A 15,990-nucleotide genomic window follows, 5' to 3' on the forward strand; every position below is an offset into this window, starting at 1 on the left:
TGAACCTAACCACATTTCTTTCAAGCCACTTGTAGAACTTTCTTTGATATTTATGCTGTTTAGATCAAATTGTCCTCATAAAATGCAAAATAATGCAAATAGCATTACTTAATTTGGTTAGATATACAATTCTATTTATATTTTGTATTGAACATTGTGAGTGATTTTAAAATTCCCATCGTTTCCCGCATTGCTGTCGTGCATGTGTCTACAATGCGTGAAAGGATGTGATTCTTTTAAGAGAGTTACTATTGTCACACCAACTTTTATTAATGCCACACCAATTCTTATAAAAATCAACAAAAAAAATTGTACACAATTGGTGTGGCAATAGCAACTCTCTTTTTTAATCACTCCAGCACTACTCATTTTATATATATATATATATATATATATATATATATATATAATTCGATTTAATCTGATCCAATAAATATCATTGAGATTTCTATCCAAGCAAGTTCCGACTAATGAGAACAATAGAACTTTTTCCTTGGGATACACAACTGCCCAATAAGTATCATTCAGATTTATATCCAAATTCTAACTAGTGAGATTTAATATATAATAATAAACCCAAGAAAAGGATCCCTGAAGAGAATCTCAAATAGTGGAAAATCAGACTAAGACGAGTTAGGAAATTAATTACCATTTTGTATTGGATAATTATAAAAGCACCCCTACGAATTAATAAGGGCAACCCTCACCTAGAAGTAGGTAGGATGTCCAATACAAAATGGTATGCATTATTAAAAAATAAAAAATAAAAAGAGTAGGTGGGATGTTCAGATCCTTGCACGAGGAAAAAGACAGAGGTAGGAAAAAAACTAGTGAGATGTTCAGACCTTCATGCATTATAAAAAAGAGCTGTTATTTGAACTCAAGCTTTTTTTTTTATTTTTACACCCAAAATTTCTTAAATTATTTATCATACACTAATTAATTTTTATTTATATTTTGGTAAATTCAGAAGTGGCGTTAAAATTGACATTGTTTTGCACATTGATGATGTAGAGGTATGTATTGAACCATAGATGCTTTTCATCGAGAAACAACGTATGTATGGAACAATGTGTGAAACGACGTCAATTTTAATGTCACTCCAGCACGACTCATATATATATATATAGGGGACGGTTCGAGGGACGTTTGAAAAGCAGTGTTGGAAACCGATGTTTCCAACTCGTTGGATTTGCCGATTTGAACGGCTGTGATTATTGTTTGGAAACAGCTGGAAAGAAACATGTTTCTAATAAAATTCATTTAATTATAGAAAACTCCCTCTATTACGGGATTTATTAAAACTAAATCCACTCTCTCTCTCTCTCTCTCTCTCTCTCTCTCTCTCTCTCTCTTTTTGAACCCGAACACAGGTGAAACGTTTCTCGATCTCTCGATCGATCGGTCAACCTCGTTCTCTCTCTCGATTGACCTTAATGTGAGTTTATCATTAATTTTAAAACTTTGCTGTAACAAAAGAATTTAAATACCAGGACTGCAAATCATCGACACTGAAGTCTTGAAGTGGATCGGGATCGGTGGCATGAAAAAAAACAGTTACAACCACAAGCAGAGAAAATTAGATTGTCATGTTTACTTTACTCACTACTTCTTTTGTAAGTGTTCTGAGAGGTTATTAAGTATATATAAGCTCTTTTTCATAGTGGGTTTACGATGTAAAGGGTGTCAAGAGAGGTTGATGTCAATTTCTTAACCTTCACCCACCGAGAGTTAGCTGAGATTCTAAAGACATCGGCGGCGTAACATGAGGGTGGCGTAACCCCCACAAAATTGTTCAAAAATATACTTTTATACTGTGTTATATTCCACAGTTCTACTTAAGGACAAGGTAGGCGGATCTGTACACGAAGACTAAGGGGGCCTTTCCCCTACAAAACTTTTAATTTTTTTTAAAAAAATACCGTGTTATCTTCTACAGTTCTACATAGGGGGACTGAACTACCTATAGATTACAGGTGCCGTAAGCTGATTCTAAATCTTCTTCTGTTGTTACACAACCAGAGGTTTATGAGAGAGATTACTAACTCCAGCAAAAGGTCCTAAGTGATTTTTTTCTCACAATAGCCCAACAACCATTTGACATGTGGCGTGAGTCACATCATTAATGGAGAGAAAGTTTCTCTCTCATGCCCACACAAAGGGTTAATAAAAATTGGAAGGAGATTTCTATAATTATATGAAATCTTAATTGAAACATGTTGCTTTCGAGCTGTTTCCAAATGATAATCACAGTCGTTCAAACCCTCAAATCCAACGAGTTGGAAACATCGGTTTCCAACACTGCCTTTCAAACGTCCCTCGAACCGTCCCCATATATATATATATGGGGGTGGGGGAACCAAAGTTCTTACATGACCTAAGTTGAGTGATGAATCACTAAGGGTATAGTAACCAAGTTCGAATGCATCAACTATCCAACAAGGCATCAATTCGGTAAATTCAGATTAACTTGGAAATATTTTAAAAACACACGGGGAGGAAAAAATAAAAAAAACAACTTACAATATTCAATAATCTGCTAAGTTTTTGAAAAAAAATTATTAATCAAATAAATCTTAAAGTTTCTTAATACTGATGATTAAATGCCAATTATTTAGGCGGGCTCCACCGCGCAAATTTTTTTTTTTTTTCTGAACTTTTATGAAAGTCCAGTGCAATGGTCACTAAGCCCATGCCCATGGATATCTCAAAATATCCTAAACTTTATTTTTTTAGATGACATATATTTTAAAAATGAAATAATAAATGTCAAGTAATTCGGCCAAATTGAAACCAATTCCCCCTTGAGCCATCCGTTGGACAGTTAAATTAGAATAACACTTTCCTTTCTAACTTATTAAGATTTCAAATCTTATACCAAGGGTCGACAATAAAAATGGCAAGTTTAACAAAATAAATGTTGAACTCAACAAAAAAAATTTGTGAACTCAATACTAAAAATGTAATTCAGATTATTTTATTTTTTTTCATTTTTTCAACTTCTACAATGGATAAATCTTTTTGAAATACTAAAACTATATATATTATTGTTGCAAAACGGAAACTTGAATCAAAAGTTATGAAAAAATATTAAAAAATTTTAAAATCACAAATTTGCTCGTCATTTTTATTAAAAGTCATCGAAATAAATAAATAAATACATTTAAATATTTAGACTTAGGACTATCATTCTCCAATCGTCATTCACAGTATAAAAAAAAATCATAAAAATGATTACAATTAATGTTTAAGAACCTAAGTAAGTGAAGAAGATGGTAATTTGGGTATCCAAAAATATCCTAAAAAAAGATGAGATGAGGAGCCATTTACACATAAAAAGTGTAATTAATAGACTATCAAACCATTGTCTAAAATTTAAGAATTATTTAGAAAGAAACCCCTCTCACAGGGTTTATAAGTAATTTTCTTTTATAATTTTTATTTTGGAAATAAAAGTAGACCTAGGGTGCCTTGTTTTTTCCCATGTGGGATCTTACTACCCTCAAGATTCCCTCTGTCTGTGGACGAACTATTTAATCCATTTATTAAAGCCTTAATTTATTCTTATTGGACAGTTTTCTTTTTTACTATTAAAAAATAAAAACAGTATGTTTTCACTTTCCAGTGGCTCACATGACACATCCTTTCAAAATATATTTAATCCCTCGTGCTGAGTGACCTCAAGATGTAACCTCATATTAGACTTCTTAGTGTGAAAGTCGATAGGAATCATATATGATTTTTTACTCGTACATCGATGAGAAGCATTTATGATACATACTACATACACTTTCACATCAAGAAATAGTGTGATGTGAAGTCTTAGCCTGAGGTCACTTCAGCATTGTTAAAAGAAAAAGTGATTTAGGCTTGTTCCGCACGCTTTGGCCGTTGTGTTTTGAAACTCACGACATATCGAATAGAGATTTGCTGGTTTGGAAGTTAGAATATTGATTTTCTAGTTAGAAATTCTTCACTGGGTCAATAAATGACGTGCTGTTGTGTATCCTGAGGAAAAGATCTATGGTTCTATATTTCTATCTTGTCAACTGAAGATTTTCTAGTTAGAAAACTAATACTCTGAACATTATGCGATAAACTGATGAATCAATGACACGACGAGATGTGCACTAAAAAAATTATTAAAAATAAAGCACTTAAAATACTCTCAAATTTCTCTTAAAATTTTCTCTCCATGGCCTATTACCTTTGTCCTCTATAACCTTGTGGCATCAAATCATATTTTTTAATATCATGAACCGACCTCGATGACCAGGGGCAAAGCTAAGTAGAGATTAGTGGGGGGTTATATACCCCACTTTGAATCAATAATGGATATATAACTTGCACTTTTCAAAGTGACAGCATACTATGACTTAAGACTTATACTGGTACTATGGAAAAGACTCAGGCTAGCTTTACTTAATTAATATAATTTCAAATTACACTACAAAAATGCAAGCTTTTAGCGACACATTTTTCATGACACCCAAACTAGCGCCACTATTGAATACATTTTTATGATAAAAGATATTAAAAATTATAACCTACATTTGTATCAATTGCTTCTCTTCTTAATCCTTTATTTATTTATTTGTGGCTGGAACTGATATTCACTTTGATCTACAGATATTGGGAGAATGAGAAGGTCCGGCTAGATTATAGGTCAATTCATATGTATACATTGGATGATGAAGTTGAGACATTCCCTTCAAAAGCACGTGTGTATTGAATTTCATCCTCATAAATAATGGATAGGATCTCATGTGGATCACCCAAGTTCTCAATGAAGTGTTGATATAATGATTGTAGCATATAGCGGAATGGTTGATCTGAGAAGATGATCATTTAAGTTGGCGTTGCATTTACACTCATGAATAAGCTCTTTGATCTTCTTGTGGACTTGTGCAATTGATTTTTTTTGCTTTCAGCCATACTAGTTATAAATACACACTATACTTCTATTATAAAAATAATAATTTTAAAATAAAATAAAAAATTCTTATTAGCGACGGTCATTCCCGCCACTATAGGCATTCAAAATCGTATTTATAACTACGGTAAAAAATAAATTAGCGGCGGCCACTACAGTCACTATAGGTCTTATTTATATCTATAGCAATGGTAATACAATCAATTAGCGGCAGTTTATGACCGTCATCATAGATCTCATTTATATCTATAGCGACGGTAATAATTTCAAGTAGCGGCGGTTTATGACCGCCACTATAGGGCTCCATATGGCCTTTAGCGATGCCATGTATAGTGGCGCTACACGTGGCCATCACTATTAATAATAGCAACGGTTTTTTGGGTATTTGCGACGGTTTTTTACCCCCGCTAAAAACTTAAAATTTTGTAGTGTTACTAAGGGTCTCTGGATCCCATCTAACACCACAATCATATTGATTTCATGGAATAAGTCAGATTCAAGAAATAATAATAATAATTAAAAAAAATTCTTTTTTTTGATTTGATCCAAAGTGTTGAGAATGAATGAGTAATGAATTCCCAAATTTAAACATTTAAAGGTGAAAATAAGTAATTATTTTTGTTAACTTCCTATTTTCAAAGGTTTTAGAATTTGTCCTCAAAAACCTTGTGTCATTGGATCATATTTTTTGATGTCACAAGGTGATCTAGTCAGGAAATTTTCCTTACCAACTTAAGTAATGTAAAGTGTTTTTCAACTTATAAGAAAAGGCAAAGATTTTTTCAATGAAATATTGCTTAAAGGGCTCTCATCCCAGCCACCCTATTAGTTTTGATCCATGTTAGAAATACCTCTATGTTTGCATCCCTTGTAGAGACTCCACTGAACTGACAAACAAATGATGATTTAACTCCCCATGTTTTGATTTATATGTGAGTTGGAAAAGTTGGTTAGTTCAACTAAATTTAAAAAAGTTTAATAAAAAAAAAAAGTATCAATTTTTATTTTTATTTTTAAGAGTATAACAATGATGTTTCTGAGTTTCTTGCGAAATTCATCATCTTCAATTCCCTAAAAGTACTTTCTTGTTCTTGAGATTTTAATGTTAAAGAAAATAAAATGTGAGATATTAAGCCTAAGCCAACTTTTGTTTTACAATTCCAAAATATATGTTTTAGTAGAAATCTTTCATCACTTTAAGGGAGATTAATGGCCAACAATCATTTATTGTGAAAGGCCTAACATTTGCATAGAAGAAAATCAAGATTATCAATTGATTATCGTTAACAAGTAGCCCTACAGACAAAAACTCTTGGCTTTGCCCCTGTCAACGACCCTTACTAAGATTTGAAATCTTATTAAATTAGTAAGGCCAGCAGTCTTACTCATCAAATTATTAGGACTTAAGTAAACTTGGACGAACCCACAACTTCCAAACTCCCATATGAAAGTTGGCAACTTATTCACATTGATCAGCCCAAGATATTTAATGCAAATTCTCCATCATTTTTTCACATGCTGATTTGGTAGTGAACTTATCATTCGACCTGTAAGACCAAACAACTTTATCTTTTATTAATCTTTTCGAAAAAGGAATCTCCCTTACCAATTCAACCACTTCATTCATATGTGCTACAAAAGGAGCTGGAATCAACCAAGAATTATCACTCAGGAAATCTTAGATTTAGCATCTACCATGCTTTCAAATTGGGTCACAATTCAGTATCCAAATTTATTGGTCAAACTCATTCTAGGTTGACAATACCATAAGTCTGCCGAATTCACATACACCTTCCTTATCCAAAGAGCCAACAAAGAATTATTTTCAACCAAATTTCAAAAGAGTTTTTCCTTCCCCACCATATTCCCAATCCTAAGATCTCGAATGCCAAGTCCTCCAAAATGAAAGGGAGAATAAATTTTTTTTCCAATTAACCAAATAAGAGGAAAAATCCAATGATAGACATATGTGATATTATAACATGAACATACATAACCCAGAAGTATAAATTTCTTGATGATAATTGAACATGGATTCATCTTGACTCGAGGTGTGATATGTGATCTTGGGATTAAAAATATTTCATAAATATAAAGTTGAAAGATTTACTATATAGATCTATCAAGTTTGTTACTCAACAAACCTTTGAATAGGAGCTACATCATTTTAAAAGATTACATACTTATAATACTTTTAATTCTTTATATCAAACACCTATTATATCCTCTTATCAACTATTCTCTCTCCAAAAGACATCGTTGGGATTTGCGCCCACATAGACACATTGACAATCCAATAACACAATGCTCAAATTTCATGGTAAAAGTCAGTAAAAGTTTTAAATTCGGGATAAATTAAAAAATAAAATTATTTCTTTAAGTATAAATTCAAATTCAAAATTGTAAAATGAAAATTGTATTTTATATATTAAATGAAAAAAATAATACATAAAAATACTATAAAAAAAAATTAATCTTTGAATTTAAAAAAAAATTCTTTAAATCATGATTAATCAAAGATGTTTTTTAAGAAATCATGATTTAATCAACAACTATTAAATTATAATTTTTTATTTTAAAAATTGCAGACGTTTGTCACTATGCTCATAAGTTTATTGTTTTAGACAAACACTTTTTGTAGTAACTCCAATGAAGAAAGTTTCCTTACTACATCATCTTCTGGCTTTCAAAAACATGATCTGATGCCACAAGGTCATAGAGGACAAAAAAAATTAATTTTCCCCTTTGAAGTTTAATTTTAAATTTGGGAGTTCCATAATTGTCCATTTTCAACATCTTCAATCAAGTTTAAAAAAATTTGAATATATTTTTTAATATGAGATTTTTTCATTTTTTTCAATGATTTTGTTTTTTTAATTTGAGTTTTTCCATAAAATCTAGGAGGATGTGGTGTTGGATTTCCAATGCAATAAACCATATGGCTCAATGATCCTTGATAAGATTTGAAATCTTACTAAGGCTAGCTTGTTTCAAAGTTTTAACCATAGACTAATGTGTTGTGGGGAATTATAAAATTTATAAAACTAAAACTTCATAAAATAGAGAAACATCAATAAATCATTAGAGTTCGTCGTAGGAGAACAAATTGTCCGACTCGTCGAGAGCTTTGAGAGGAACTAAAAATCTAGAACTTACGATCACTCTGGAGAGGGGAAACTTCATAGCAACTCATATCTTTACTTTTTTTGTGGATTCTTAGCGTCAAACTAGGTAGGGATTCTCTAAACCTTCTAGTAGTCTAGATTTTATTGCATCTAGAATTTAAATATAAAACCTTAGATATTTTTATGTTAAATTAGGTAAAGATAACAATTTTTTTTTAAAAAAATTCATTTCTAGAATGATCGTTTCAATAAATTTTCTTGCCTATCGATGTATTTTTCTTGAATTTTCCCGTGTTACAATTGATGTCAAATTAATTTTATTTTCACAAAAATGAATTTAGACCCAATTCAAAATTTTGGCCATGACGTGCTAAGTAACTTGTGTGGATTTTGCCAATTTTTGAGATGCCCATTGACCTTATGGATTGCTGGGCACAACCCTTCTGCTGCAAAAATGTCCAATTTTGGCCAAACAATTGAAAACGATCAATTTTCACCCATTCTGCCAACAAAACTCTTTTTGTCACAATGCCCCAAAATATTTACACCATTATCATACTAGACCCACTCCAAGACCCTACATAAATTTTTATCACTTCTGGTGCCAACATGGTTGTGGTACTATGGGACCTTAACGCGGCATACTGAAGTTGCCATCTTAGTTAGGGGCGGAGCCAGGATTTTGTTTTCATGGGGGCAACTATGAACTCATTAATAATATTAAATTTTGATTTTTAATATATACAAAAAGTAATTTTTACTACATGTATTTTCAATAATTTGATACTTACAAAAAGTATAAACTTGTAATATATACACTAAATTTTCACATCGTTTTAAAAAAAATTCAATTACTAATACATATACATAAATTTTCATAATCGTTCCCGTTGAGTTTTCATATTTTGAAAACGTTAAATGATCATCTCATTATCAATGATATCAAACACATCTTTCTCGATATAGGTAACCAAATAATCATTCATCCATTGATCTCCTATTCGGTTACGCTGTCAATTTTTTACTATATTCAATGTTGAAAAAGCTCTTTTAACTGTTGCAGTTGCTACTGGTAGTATCAAAGCTAGTTTCAAAATCAAATATACCAATTGATATACAATATTCTTTTTGTCTCAATTAACCTCTCTGCAAGGTCACCGATTCCTTTAAGTTGTAAAAATTCATTGTTAAAACACACATCAAGTATATAAGTCTCAAGTTGATTGTCAAGTACCGTAAGTTTAACGTTAAAAAATTCTGATGGGTAAAATTAAGAAAGACGAATCAACTTATCCTTATTAAAAACAAATAATGAATCACATGGATTCAAGCATGCCATACAAAACAGTAGTTCAATGTTTTCTTTTGTAAAACGATCGTTAAGCTCTTGAAGTTGCAAATCTAACACCATACAAAATAATTTAACATGATAATTGTGTAGATTGGTGACTTGTTCAGCATTACGTCGTGGTCTCTCTCGAATTACGTACATGTCATCCATACTCGGTATAACAATATCATGTCTTTTACAAAAAGAATAAACTTCATTAAGTAAAGATTCTCATCCAATATCTCTCATCGTTTGTAACCGTTGCTTAGATATTTTAACCAAGGTCAAAATATTTACAATATCTTGATCTTTCCACTGCAGTGCTTGTGTCAATTCATTTGAAATTCCTTAAACAGTCTTCATTAAATACATGATGAATACAAAGTCAAAAGATTGAATCGAATCTAATAAGGTATTTGTTTCACATCTTTACTCAGAATTTGTGTCATCCTCTTCAACAGTCATAAGCACATCAACAATAAAAGAAAACATAGAAATCAAGTTCATCAAAATACCATAATGTAAGCTCCAACGTATATCACCAACTCGTTGGAAGCTAGTTTCTTGATTTAAAGAATGCCCACTTGAAATTTTACCATTGTCCAATACTTGAATAATATTACTAGTGCAGTTTTCTCTTAGAATATTTCGGCGTTTGCACGAAGTTCCCACAACATTCAACAAATTAGCAAGAATATTGAAAAGATTAGTAACTTAACTATGATTTTTTGCAATAGTTACAAGTGCCAACTAAAGTTGATGAGTAAAACAATGGATATAAAAAGCAGATTGATTTTTTTTCATGATGAGACTTTTGAGACCATTAAATTCTCCTCTCATATTACTAGTCTTGTCGTAATCCTATCCACATAATCTTACCATACTTAATCCATGTCTTGAGAATAATATTTCAATTGCTGCTTTCAACTATAAAGTCGATATGTCACTAACATGGATAATACTGAGAAAGTACTCAATAACACATCCCTTTTTATCCACATTACGAATCAGAATTGTCATTTGTTCTTTGATTGATATGTCACGAGATTCGTCAATCAAAATAGAAAATAGATCATCTCCAAGATCATTGACTATTGTATGGGAAGTTTCACATTGTAATACAATGCACGATATTCTTTTGTGTATCATGAGATATAATCTTCAGATTCTTTGGAGCATTATTTAACATGACATTTTTAACAATTTCATTATGATTTGAAAGAAATTGTAAAGTTCAATAAAATTTTCACAATTTCTTAAATATTCGGATTCGTCGTGGCCCTGAAAGGCTAACCCTTGACGTAAAGGAAATTGGATACAATCGATTGTTGCAGTAAAATGAATTTGATACTGATCTCTAACTTGATCAAATTGTCGAGAAAAAATAATTTTAATGTGTCGACTTTGATTCATTAAATCTTGACATTTCCTCCAAGCTTTGTTATGAGCGCTATTTGGGCCTCCAACATGTATTTGAAATCTTTCCTTCTTTTCTCAATTTGTGAATCTCACGATAATGAAAGAATGGCCACCAACTTTCTCATCAAAATCAATTCTCATCAGATAGCAAAACAAACAAATTGCAGCGTCTTTCGTAATATTGTACTCTAATCAATTTCTAAAATTATCAAACAAAGTTGAATTGAAATGCCATGACACCTTCCCAAACTTTTTTCATGGGAAATTATGTTTACGAGGTTGGCATAGGCCCTTTTTTAAGTACGCTTTTCGAATTTCATCTCAATCATTAGAATTATAATCCCAAATTTTGATTCGTAACCCAGGATTCGAAGAAAGATCTTCCAAGTTGATTTCAACACGACTATGCTTTGAATATCATCGTATGTCATCATCACTAAGATTATTCCTTACTCAAGTAATGGATGGTTATTTCAAATTAGACTTTCTTATAAGAAATTTATCTATATCTAATTCAGAAATTTAATTCATTTAATTAAATATCAAGATTTTTAACATATTTCTATATATTTGTAGACACCCCATTTTTGCATCCGCCTGATTAATCAACTCGTCAACCCGATTGCAATGATTCCCAATGATGGATGTGTATTCCAATGCTTTATTTTGTTACCAGATATGTTTCAGAAATCCGGATGAGGTATCTTGAACTGACAAAACCTTAGAAATTACGCTACGCTAGGAAAATACGACCCCAGAAACATAGAAATCATCATCTTGCAGACCAGAAAGAAACTTCACGATAAAAATCACTAAAAATTACCAAATTACCAAAATATCCCTAACCTCAAAACAACCCTAGAGCCTACGTTACGCTTAGGAAAATTCTCTCGAACACATAAAATAACAAATCGGAACCAAATAAATCATTTCACCAATTTTAACAGAATTTGACAAAATTACGAAAATGCCCCTCGTAAAGTTCACAACCATTTCACACAAAAAACTTCATAAATAACAAAAACTAATATTTCCATTGAATTCCTTACGAAAAATCGATTCTAAAACATCTTGGAACATTAAAAACCGACTTGAAACGTGAAAAGTCCTCTCCGGGGGCAAAACGGTAATTTCACAATTTTCATAATTAAAAATTTCGAAATTAATAAATAAATGTTAAATAATTAAAGTGAAACATTAATGAAATTAATTTAAAATTTTGAACCTAAAAAATCGATCAATCGGGCTCTCAGGCAAAATTGTTGAGAGTTCGTGAGATATTTCTTTAAGAACCCCTCAATTTGGGGGTCCAAAGAATTAAAGAAATAATGAAAGGGGCCTTCTCCAAAAATTAAAAGTAAATCAAGAAAGACTAAAGTCAAGGTATTAAAGTCAATCAAGTGAGACTGAAGTCAAAATTAAAGTCAATTAAGCAAGACTGAAGTCAAGTCAATCAATTAAGACTGAAGTCAAAACATTAAAAGTCAATCAAATAAGACCAAAAGTCATAATAGAATTCTAATTAAATAATAACTCTATCTAATAGAGTTCTAACTTAAAAATAATTCTACCTAAAACAATTTGAATTAAAACACAATTCTACCTAAAACAATTCTAATTAAAATACAATTCTACCTAAAACAAGTCAAATTAAAACACAACTCTAATTAAAAGATCTCTAATTAAACACTAACTCTATCCAAATCAACCCCTAAAAACATCTATAAATAGAGGTGCTCACACCCTATTTTCGTATCAAATCAAAAACCCTAAGAGAAGTAGGTCTAGAAGCTCCCCTAGCCCCCCATAAACCCTAGTTTTGGAGCCCCAACTCCTTAGCTAACATCCCTCCTTCAATTTTAGTCTAGAAAATACCCAAAAGCCTTCTAAAAACACCTCCAAATCCGCAACAAACTTGAAGAGTTCAGATTCAAAAACAAGGAGATACCTTGCCTCGGAGATCCGAAGACAAATCCGGAAACAGAACGAAGCAAGGGAGCACGGTACAATGAGCCCTTTTTGTCAGATCTGAGGGAGTAAAGTCCTTGCATTGGAAAGGTATTTTTTTTATTTTCTATTTTTATCTAGGTTTTAGCAATGTAATTTACTTGGGAATTTAGTAGAGACCGGCTTTGGCCGGGCGGGATTGGTGCCTAACACCTTCCAATCCCGTAACATGATCCCCGAATTCAGTTTTCTTGGTTTTAGATTAGTTTTTATCCGTTTAGAGTCATTGAACGGTTCCTAGACCGTAATAACTAGGTGGCGACTCCCAAACCTCAAGGGTCAAAAGCGGATCCGCGCACCCCGCGGATCGAGGGCGCTTTCAATATTAAAGATACATATTATTCTATCCTAGAAAGTTATGTAATCCAACGCTGAAAAATAATTTTACATGTAAAAAAAAGGTAATAAAAACTAATCTAATCTCAATTGCGTAATCAACAATTTCAATAAACAATAAAAATTAAAGTTAATAACATCACAATTTTATAAGCATAATCAATAATCAATAAATGGAGCTCTGCCCTTAAATATTCATAAAAGGAATAACATTTCATCAAAAAATTAATAATGGGACTTCGCCCCCTTATATATTCATAAAAGAAATATAAACTTGGACTCTACCCCTTATATATTTATAAAAAGAAATAACGACATAAGTTTAAAGTGAATACCTTTGAAGTTTGAAGTTAATTTCGATGCTTGAATAACATAATTGAAAGGGTTTTGATCGTTGACTAATCAAAGCTTAGGTTAAGTGATAAATTGAGAGATTCCTACGAAATTATACCTGGCTGAGTAAAAAATATAAAAAGTAATTCATAAAAAATTAAGAAAAATAATCAAAATATACACACCAACTTTTACTGGTAACACATCAATTAATTGAATTATTTATTTCACATTAAATAAGGAAATATGAACATCATTTATTTAAAAGACTAATATTAACACACTAGTGCCTTTAGCACACCCCACGCTTATGTAATGATAGTAAGGAAATCAACACATTTGAAGGGAATATTCATTAACAATTTAGCAAGGTTTATCTTAATTCCAATGTAGAACATGATATTATGGTCTAAACTTAGATTTTGTAAAGACATCTACCTCAAGATAAAAGATTCTAACATCAAAGTCGGTTCATCTATGAAGTTAGCTATCATTTAAAAAAAATACCAAAATGTTATTCTCTTACACAAATCATCAAACACCTTTGACACAATACAAGAATCAAACTTTAATACCACTAACAATTGCAATTTTACTTATGAGGCTTTGAATTAGAGAAAGAAAGAACTACTAAAATCAAAAAAACATATATATATATATATATATATCCAAACTTATATTAAAATATAAAATTTTAAATGAAAAAAAAATTAAATAATAAAATAAAAATGAAAATGGCTACTTTATTTTATTCAAATATGTTAACTTGATTTCAAAAATCTAAGTAGAAACCCTAGATTTTAGAAATTCATGTATGAATGAACTTTTAATCTATTCAATCTCATATATCTTTAATCCATCATTTTCAACCTAATCTTAACCCTATATAGAAAATCCTAGATTATTTTTTTTTAATTTCATTATTTTTCTATTTTTCTAAAAATTCTTATTCGTTTTTTCTTCCCAAAATATCATATTCAAGTTCTTCAACCTCCATTCAAAATTGTATTTAGTCCACTCAACATATCTTTAATCCATTGTTTTAAACCTAATCTGAACCCCATCCAAAAATAAAATCCAAAATAGAAAACCAAATCAATCTCCAAAATGAAACCTCAAATCTTATAATGAAGAGGTTCCATCGATCCTCACCCTTCCCAAAACCTAATTCCTATGAAAATTTATATAAACTCTTCAATTTTAATCTAGGATTCGAATACCCCCTTCACACACACAGAGACCTCTCACAAAATCACAATATATATAGGATGGCGTTATTACGACCCCTATTACGACTCATATTGCGAAAATGTTAAGAATGAGATGATTTTTTGTGAGGATGATCTATGTGATGAGGGGATCATCCTGGCAAAAAATCATCCCATTCCAAAACTTCTAACCCCATCAAAATTGATTTACAAAAATTGGACGGTCTAAAATTTTTCAACTTGTAAACATGGGGCTAGAAGTTTCATAATGAGCTGATTTTTGGCAAGGATGATCTCCTCACCATAGAGATCATCCTCACAAAAAATCAGCCCATTCCAAACATTTTCCCCATATAACAAAACGGTGTGTCGCAATGTGAGTCGTAATAGGGGTATACGGAACCCGACCCATATATATATATATACCTAAAAAAATGGAGCATGGAGGAGATGCCGCCCATTAAAAGCTTTTCGAGGTTCAAATTTGTGGGGCTCACATTGCCTTGTCGACTGGTGGTGATAGAGATGGAGTAGTCTAGGGCTCGTAGATCGTAAGAGGGAGTTGAGTCTTGGAGAAGATACTTAAACCAATGATGGTTGGTGGTGGTGGAGGGGAAGGGCTTGTAGATTGTGAAACTAAGAGGGAGTTCAGAATTGAGTCTTTTTGTCTTGAAAAAGAGACTTAAACAATAGAAGTGTGGGGGCAAATTATTAATATAAAAAACTTCAAAAATTCTATGGGGGCAAATCAATAGAAGTGTTTAATTTTTTTTTAATTATTACCACCTCCCTACTGTTTTCAAAAATTCTTGTGGGGGCAATTGCCTCCATTGTAAATCTGCCCCTGACCTCACCCAATGAATCTTGACATTTTGTTTTCTTTGCACAACTACAAAAAGCACTTTATACATCACCCTCATTTTTTAAATAGATATCCGTTTTTGTAAAAACAGATGTCTAAAGTGTAATTTTTGACGGTGGAGAAGTTACACAAAATTTTACAGGACTTTAGACATCAATTTTGTCAAAACCGTCGTCATAAGTTAGGCTGTAATAAGTAAATGTTAGGGGTGCCAATAGCATATATTAATTGACACGGAGTTTCTATGGACTCGTTGTATAATGTTGGTGTGTAATAAGTAAAAGTTGGAATGCCAATAACAACTATAAAAAATAATTTTTATTGTATAAACCAAACCCTCGAAATCTTTCCCTCCTCTCTCTCTCACATGCACGGGCACACGCACATGATCGAATCGTTTTCTCCCTATCTTTCTTGATTAAACCCTAAAATATCTT

Source organism: Akebia trifoliata, chromosome 8 (genome assembly GCF_017979445.1).
Source record: "Akebia trifoliata isolate Shusen 1 chromosome 8, ASM1797944v1, whole genome shotgun sequence".
Classification (NCBI taxonomy): domain Eukaryota; kingdom Viridiplantae; phylum Streptophyta; class Magnoliopsida; order Ranunculales; family Lardizabalaceae; genus Akebia; species Akebia trifoliata.